Raw genomic sequence first — 8,531 nt, forward strand, 5'->3', positions numbered from 1 at the left:
GCTGGAGTGAAGTGTTCCAGAGGGACTGAGGCCTGTGGAAAGAAATCAAGCTGGTGCAGTTGATAAAAGCAATGAACTGACCGCAATCCCCATTCCCCTGTGACACCTGGGGGAGAGGGAAAGAAATTAGGGGTGAGGCTGAGCCCAGGAAGAAGGGAGATAGTGGAAAGGTATTTTTAAGATTTGTTCTTATTTCTCATTATCCTACCCCGATTTAATTAGTAATGAGTTAAATTCTTTTTTACCCACATAGAATCGTAGTACATAGCATAGTTCACCTTCCCTCTTCATGTAAACTTGTGCCTTGTTAAACAAGCCTTCTTTGCAACCCTATGATACTGCTGAGACACTTAAATTTTTAAAAAAAAATTTTTTTGCATTTTTCTCCAAAGGAAACAGAGTCCTGGCAGCATGGAATATTTCAAAGTAATTTTTGGAGGTTTTTTTTCCCCTTTGAAATAGTTTTATATCTCAGTTGAAAAAACAGTTACAAATTGTATAACAATAAAATCTCTGTAGCCTTGCATCTGTAAGCAATTGCATCCTACCTAAAAAGAGATGTAAAAGAATATATATCTAATTCAAATTAGAATGTTCACATATAAGAAATATGTTGAGTTTTTATGAACATTTCTTAAATTCTGCTTATTTTCCAATAGCAAAATAATTGTTAAAGTTTTTATTTCCAGCAGCTGTTTTTACATAATGAATATAACTTTTCAGATTAATTATAATATTTAATTTTCCCTATTTTGTATAATTGCAATAGGAGAACCTTCTTGCACTTCGGAGGACCATTATTTATCATTACACTTTATGATACAGCTGAAATTTTCAGAGATGAGAAAGCTTAAATTATAAAAAAGTTATAACCCTAATTGTGTGTGTTTTACTTTACATGAGACAAATTGGGGTTTTTTGGGTAATTTAGGTCATTGATCCACTCAGATTAACATTTTGATTCTGTCTCTGATTAGTAGAAAAAGAAAACAAAGATTCTGATTCCCATATTTATGTTAGAATAATTTTACTCATCGAGACAAGGGGGAAAAAATCTTTCTTTAATCATGTTCATTTTGTCTTATTCCAAAATTTTAGCTGACATAGGTGATGATCAACTGTTGGAGAGATTACAGCTGTCTTTATTAGATTTAATTTCTATAAGGATATACCTTCTCCAAAATGTTTATTAGACAGTGGCAGTAAGTGACTAAATGCAGCTGTCTTGAGTTTTGTAATTGTTAGAGATAAAACAGTATTTCCTCATACAGTATGCACATATATGACTCGGAGTATAAACACTCCCTCAGACTAGTTTGGTACAGGCACAGTTTGCATGCTGTGAATTTGCACTGCATTAGCACTAAATGTGATGCACAAAAGTGAAATATGAAAGTATGAAGGATAGAAACTACCAGTTACTCTCCACTGCAGCTTTTAATCACAAACTGTTCCATTGTAGTAAGACAGACTGATCCAATTCATACAATGAACAGGAGAAGTTGTTGTAGCTTAATAATTCTGGATTTTCCTATGCAGTTTTTCTATTATTTGTCAACAGAAATGGTGTTCCTAAATTATGTAGTTATTTGAAAATTCCACTCCTAGAGGTTTCTCTCACTGAAGAACCTATTTTAAAGCTTCTTTTTGTGTCCTAATAAAGACTTTTAATTAACTAACTTGACTATGAATAACATAATAAGTTATTATGTTTATTATATTATATTATTATTTATATTATTAAATTATATATTTATTATATTATATTATGTTTTTATATATACATATTATTATGTATATTATACAAAGTGTGTAATGTTGATTTAAAGACCTTGACTATAGTTAAATCTGTGGGATGCTCTATTTGATTGTAAGACCTCAAAGACCATAGGCCTAGCATGGTCTAGAAGGTATGCCCAAGAACAACAGCATTGACATGAAATTCCTTCTCCATGATTTGCAGAACTGGATAAATATAACAGATCAAAACAATATAAAAAATTGGTGTTTTTAAAAAGAATAACTCAAAAATATTGCTTGAAGAGCGCCTCTGCTGATGGCTGGTCTCAGTAATGGTTAGAAGGGCCTAAAATCTCTCTCCATTTTCCAATTTTTAAAACTTTAATGATTGTATGTAATATTCAGAAAGTTCAAACAGATTTTTGCATTCTTAAGATATTTTTTTAATCTTATCAATAATGAGGTACCTATGCTTGACATATGGTAAGCATCTGATCGTAATAGATTTGCTCAAAAACACAGCATGCTAGTCCATTTACTTAAGCTAGAGTGCTGCAAGAGCTGGCAAACTGGAATAGATATTAGTTTTGTGCATTTAGCAGGCAGTGTGTGAGAGTGTTTGTTATTATAATTTTCCAAAGACAAGGTACTCTTGAAGACATAAAGCCACCATAATGGAATTTGTTCAAAGTATAATAGAAAATTTGAATCTAGAGTACTTTGATGTTTGTTTGCTTTTATTTCCCTGAATGATGCTTCACATGGCAAATTGGTATTAATATTTTCTGACTTAACACTACTTATACTTCCTGATTTTAAACATCTGATGTAAGTTTATTTTCATTTCATTTAGTAGCCCCGGGACAAACTGAAATCTTGTTGCTGCTTATAAAGAGAGAATGAGAAGAGAACCTGTCCAACAGACTAAAGCTAACATGCTATGAAATCCATAGATACTCTCACTCCCTGAGGAATAGGTGTGGAGTTAGTATCATGTTGCTGAATTCCCTTTTCTTGAATAAAATTGACAGATATGGTTTTAGCATTAAAAGACATTGGGAATGGACTGAGGCAATATTAGACTTGCTGACATTAGGGATGGTGAAACACTGGAATGTCCTTTTTTGGGTAGGTCTGAGTACAGCAGTAAAATAAATGAATAAAGGACAAACAGTGTTGTCAATTAAAAATCATTTTCCTTCAGAATTTTTCTCCTACCTGCTATTTGTTTGCTTCATAAAATTTCCTCGTAAGTCATCTGGAAGACTGTTTTTATTTGGCTCTAATTAGTACGAGTTCTGTTCTCTATGTTCAATCCTCGCCCATCTTGAGCAAAACCACCTTGAGTAAAATCACTTTGTGACTCCAACACTCTTGACAGAAAAATCACCTCTTGAGTAATAGTCTGGAGTAAAATCTGATTCTGTAGATTCTGCCATTCTTTTGGAATCAGTATTCCACCTAAGTTTTATTTTTCAGTAATTGCCATTTAGTTATTATTTTTATTTTTAGGGAAAATTGAATGTTCAGTCTCAGAAGCTCAAGGCTTTGGTAGTTCAGCATAATATGTCAATCCTTTGTGGTTTTGATAAAACTGATATTTTTTTCACCTCCGTGTATGTATATGCCATGAGAAATATTCTTACTTTCTTTTGAAAGAAAGTAATGTAAAACTTGGACTTTAAAGAGAAAATTATTTTTGTGACACTAGAGTTCTATTTTTTTCTCAGTTTTGTCCTCATTTTCATGTATCTCACATTTATATCCTAAAAAGTTTGCAGGCTCCGTACAACAGTACCAAGACATCCTCTGAGCAGTGCCATGCTAGTCAGATCACTACCAGACAATGCCAGTAGCTAATACTTCAAGGAGAAATCAAACATTAGCCCATTATTGTGAAGGTCATCACACTGCACAGAGTTATAACCACCCAGTAGGCCTGCTCATATATCAGCCCAAGGTAAAGATGTTTGAAAGAAAAGCATCCTTCTCATTCTAGCACTGAGGCACCCATTCCTGCCAGACACACACTGCCAAAAGAGAAACCATGTCTCTGACACTCAGCACCAGTCTGTCTGCCTTTATTCAATCCTTTCAGACTAGTCTATTTGACATCTGGGCCTTCTTTATGTCTTCTTTTTCTGGGGAGGTAAAATTCCCTTTCCATGGAAATAAGAAGTTTGATCTATATTAAAAGCCATCCACTTTTTTTGTGTTGCAGATGAAGACAATAATAACACCTTGGCCCTAGGCAAGGTGATCCATACGGTGGAGTTACTGAGAGGATCATCTCCTAGGAGTGTTTGGTTTAATTTGGAGTGGAGACAAGTTCAGCAGTGTCCCTTATTTAGAAAAAATAGGACTGAGAGGTCTGGAGAAGACATCCTCTTCATGTTGCTGAAAGGGCTCAAATTCAAAGCCAGACCAGAGGGCTCCAATTCAAAGCATTTGGTGCTTGAGTTTTGGCTTCACCACCTTGTGTTATGCACCCAGACTTGATATTTCTCTTTGTACCTACCATGCAGAACCTTGGCATAGGCCTGGACATAAATATAGGAGGTTTGATCTGGTCTGGTTTTGTTCTGACACGGTTGGCAGCACACCTAGTATGACAGGATGCAGCAGCTGCCTGTGGTATGGGAGAAAGTGCTGAAAGGATCTCTGTAAATGTGCAAGAAGGTTTTCTCAGGATTATCCCTACATATGTCAAAGCACATGTGATTGTAATATTTGTATAACTTGCAAAAGGCCTCCCTAATGGACCCAGGATAGGAATCTAGTGACTTCCATGGAAACTTTTCAACTTCAGTCTTTTCTGAATCTATATGGAATTTAGCAATCAGTGTTCTGAGACATTTGATATTTTTATCGAGTCACTTGACCACTTTTTAATAGTAGCCTTGCTGAGAAAAAGGTTGCTTCACTTAGTCATTAGGTAGAAGATGGTAGCTACAATTTCTTAGGAATTTCATGATTGCAAACATAGGAGAGATCAGTGCTATAAACTGAGGCTACCGCCCCTAATCCCCTTCTGGATTTAAATTAAAGTTTCTTTCTGTAATTGAAAAAGGGGGTTTATTATTGTTGTTGTTGTTGTTTTGTATTTGGTTCTGTTTTCTTGTTGGCTTGTTTTGCCAGAAATGGTGGACCTCAATACCTTTTACACCATGATTGGTTTTATATTGCCGGAGCTGAGATACTAGTCCAGAAACGGAGAGAAACAGAGGAGAAGGAGCAGAATTTGAGACTCCTGCTTTCAAAGTAAATGGGTCACTCATTGGGCTTCAATGAATCTTCAATTCAACAGCTCAACCAAAGTAACTGGAGGTGTACAGACAATGCCTCCAAGCAGGTAGCTAGGACATGTACATGGCAGATGCAGCAGCGAATGAAGGGGAAACTGAGCCTAGGCACTACATATGGGTTTTACTGTGTAAAACCTGTACAGCATTATCACCACTATAAATGAAATTGCTTGTACCTGTTATTGGCAGGTATCAGACATTTTTAAAACTGCTGTGAGAAAAGAATGAAAGAATATTTATTTAGACTTGTGATGTGCTGAATTCAATACTGTGATCCTGCACATGCTGAGAACTAGAACCCTAGAGAGCTCCCTTCATTTTTTCAGATGCTTGAATATCTAACAGGTTTCAAGAATATGATGATCCAGGACAACAGAATAACACAAATGCCACTTAAACTCTCTGCTGTATCTCAGAAGAAGCCACTGTACTGGGTATTTATTTACTGTTGTAGTAACTGTCACTAGAAGAAAAAAATATTAATAGTTAAAACTGCATATCACTTTAAGATCCCACATGAAATAGCAGATTGAATATCTGATTTTTACATCATGACAAGTCCTGTAAATAGTAAATACCATTTAAATGGCACAAAAGATTGCATTACCAAAATGATTAGAAAATTAAATTATATCTGAATGTTTCTCTCATTTAATTATGCTTCATAAACCTTCATAACAAGCTTGGTTTTGTGCAGAGACTTCATTGTTGCATCCTGGGTTTGGGTTTAGATTAGGGGTTCTAATTTATGTTAGCTAGCTGAGTCCTGTGTACCCCCGTGCATCCCCCGTGTTTCCCCCCTCACGCGGTGGCTTGCTCCAGGCTGTCTGCCATTGGAGCCTCCCCTGTCACTCCTGTGACCACTCCCCCATCCAGTCCTGAGAGTTCGGTGTCGGTTACCCCAAGCCCGCAACCCCGTTCGCCCCGGGGCCCCGTGTCTGCCCCTGCCGCACTCCCGTTGGTCACTGTAGTCGACATCACTGCTGCGGCGCGTGCCCCATTGGCCGGGGGGCATTCCTGCTCCCCTCGCCCCACTTCTGATAAAACCCTGCGTCTCCCTGGTCCCGGCTCCATTTCCCCACGTGGGCATGGGAAGCATGGGTCACAACCCCCCACCTCAGCTCTCCGCGACAATAAAGCCTTCCCGCTTTCCTTTGTGGGTGATTTGGACAAATTCCTTCCCTCTTTGCCTCAGACCCTTGCGCAGGCAACAGAACCCAGCAAGCCCCGACCAGCATGCAGCAGCAGCGGCATGCGGGAATTAGCTGCGAGTCTGAGTTCTGGAGGGAGGTGGGGCCGAAAGGCACCGGAGCTGCCCAGAGCTGGGAGAAACAGCGCAATGCCACTCTTCATGTTTAGATTTTATGTTACAGAAATTGTAAGAGACTTTAGGTTAAACTTAAAGTATTTTCCAAAAAGAAGTAAAAACAGAAGAATTCTGTGACCTGAATATGCTTGTACAAAGGAAACTGCTTTTACAAACCAGTTTAAATTAGCTGTGTGACCAAAGCTAGACTAGAGTTTCCCATCTACATAAGTATTTTTAGAAAAAGTAAGTATCTTAAGAAACAGTATTATTACTTTTCTCAGCAGAAGATCACCTTTTCCAGTGTTTTTTGCTAACAAAAGTTCCTTCCATTTTTGAAGACAAAATACGTTACATGAAATCTCTTGCTCTTTTCCCTCTCGAAACACAGGATTGTTGTTTAGGTGCTACAAGAAGCTGCTCTAATTATTGTCTATAAGTGTACCATTAGCCTGTGAACAGCTAACTGCCTTTAATTGCTGGAAACAGCTGGGTAATTAATGCTACCCAATTAGTATAAACACTTTATAGTCTTCTTTGAATCCTCCTGTGACCCTCTTGGGTAACATACCTCACAATTTGAAAACAGAAGTGGAGGAGAAGTTGTGAAATCTACTATTAAAGGCAGAAAATTTAATTTCTGGCTAACAGAAATTTATACATCCTTCATCATAGTCATTCCCAGTGCTTATTATTATGATTATTTATATAGCTGTAATTATAATCCATTGTGTCATGTTTGTACATTGCTGAGAACAAGTAGCTTGTGTCCAAAAATGCTCAGAATATAAGACTTTTATTATAGTCCATAAATCCAGTGATTAGTCCATAAATCTGTGTGCCTGTCTGTGTGCCTGTAGCAAATCTCTGTGGAGATATCTCTAGAAGAGATTAACTAAGTTTTTTTGAAAGTAATATGAGATAGTATCTATTGTTCAGATGCAAGAGTAGGTTAGGCTGTGATTACCCAAGAAACTGTCCATACAGTTTTTTTTTTCCTAAGACTAACTCATGCAAAGCTGAATCAATTGTAGCTGAAATACTCTGTAGTCTGAGCTCTCTGTATATTTGGACCACACAGTTACGTGCTCATGGCCAAAACACTGAACCAGAAATCAGAAAAATTGTCTTTTCCTGTACGACTTATGCTCCTTCAAAAACATAAGGAAAACACTGCTTCACTGAAGTTCAGTCTAGCATTTGCTAGTGATAACAATGTCTATACATAAATATCTGAAAATAATTTAGTTACTCTAGGACTCTTCATATCTAGTCAAATACTGATATGTTTCTTTGTGTATGTCCAATGGGATGAAGTACACAGAAACACTGCACTGGTAGGTGGGAATGAAAGTGATTTAAATATTGTTGGGGGTTACATGCTGGCATTAAAAGTAATGAAATCCACAATAATTTATTAGAAAGAAAGCTAGAAAGCAAGCTTAACTTCGATAATCAATAACTGGTTAGATTATTACTGACTCATAGAACTCTAATTTTTCAGTGAAAAATTGTATTTGAAGAGGAAACTCTTAGTAGAAAACAAGAGAGGAATTTTCAGAACCCACAAATTATAAAAAGCATAAAAATGTAAACAGGATGTTGCTGACTTTCAGTTTTGTTGGTTGGGTTTTTAAATACATTCCTCTGAAATTCCAATCATCTGTGTAACACACACTTGAGAACAAAATATCTATGAATTGTGTCAAGTTTATTTCTAAAACCTTTTGTTACCTTCTTTATAGTCTGACAGTACTGTCCATTAGCTTATTCTTTTTTCTTGGTTTGAACTACCTTGTCTTGTAAATCCAAACCTATATTAGGTAAAAGACTTAAAAATATAAACACATATTTCAAATGTTCAGAGACAAATGTTCAGAGACAACCATATAAAACTGCATTAATTTGTCAAGAGTGTTTTACCTCACAAATCATGTGTTTACCTCACACTCAGTTTGCGAAAAAAAAATCATTTTAACAAGTAATTTAACTACTGAAGCAAAAAAGTAAAACAAAGGAAAAGATTAATTGTGCCATCTATGATTAACAAAGCAGATGAAGTGGCAGAAAGCACTTTAACAGTATAAATAGTTCTATTGAGTAACAGACAGATATAAAGTAGTTGTTTACAAATCTGTAAATTTTACTGTGTTGTAGTTTTCAACGGTGTGAACAGGCAA

Source organism: Vidua macroura, chromosome 2 (genome assembly GCF_024509145.1).
Source record: "Vidua macroura isolate BioBank_ID:100142 chromosome 2, ASM2450914v1, whole genome shotgun sequence".
NCBI classification, from domain to species: domain Eukaryota; kingdom Metazoa; phylum Chordata; class Aves; order Passeriformes; family Viduidae; genus Vidua; species Vidua macroura.